General features: G+C 35.2%; 1 protein-coding gene across 1 annotated transcript in view; it reads left to right on the top strand.

Moving 5' to 3' along the window:
• Positions 1 to 806, top strand: part of HS3ST4 (heparan sulfate (glucosamine) 3-O-sulfotransferase 4) — a gene marked incomplete at its 3' end in the record, with an annotated part of 439,460 nt that overhangs the window by 311,444 nt on the left and 127,210 nt on the right. The window lies entirely within an intron of this gene.

The raw sequence follows: 806 nt of genomic DNA on the forward strand, positions 1-806 counted from the left end.
GACAGGAATAATAACACACACTTACTCTGGTTGTCTTTTAGATGAGACATCTGAAGTACTTTTCACATAGTCGATTAACAATAGAAGTAAGTTCTCTTTCCTCTTTTCCTCTGATGCTTCTGTTTCCATTTCCCCCAGACTCTACCAGGCCTGTGTATTGAACAATGACTGTGTGTCACCTTGCTGAGAAGCACATTTGCTCCAGTTGATTTGATCTTTGTTCTTGAAAAACATGGTAGTATTTGTAGATAAGATGGACCAAGAGGTAATCAGTATAAATAATGACGCAGGTAGTTTTTCCTTGGATGAGAACTAGCAAAAAAATGTGAAGAGAGACCAGAGAAGATGTAGGACTAAAATGCCTTCTAATTGTTGGTTATAACAATTCTTTGCAGGCATTGGATGACAACACTACATCTGATACCTTCCTAGATTCTAAGAATCCTCCATTTGCTAAGTGATTGTGGTTCACCTCTTTTCCTCCAGAGGGCCTGGGTAAGACTGAGGGCAAGTTAAAGGACTAGGCGATAGTTTCACAGCTTCCTGGTATTTCAAGCGCTTTAAATATCTAAGGAAATGAATGTTATTTTAAATTATAACCTAGGATTTTAACTATCTCATTTTTCCTTTACATTTAGGCTTTTAATTCAGCTAAAATTTAATATGCAGTATACGGTAATGAGTTTCATTTTATTTTTTGCCAGATGATAGACAGTTGGGCCAGCATAGTTTATTGAATAAAACTATGCTTTAGTTACTGGCATTTTTATTATATATAAAATGTCCATAAATATTGTAGTTTATCA

This window comes from Galeopterus variegatus, unplaced genomic scaffold, assembly GCF_000696425.1.
Source record: "Galeopterus variegatus unplaced genomic scaffold, G_variegatus-3.0.2 Scaffold623, whole genome shotgun sequence".
NCBI classification, from domain to species: Eukaryota; Metazoa; Chordata; class Mammalia; order Dermoptera; family Cynocephalidae; genus Galeopterus; species Galeopterus variegatus.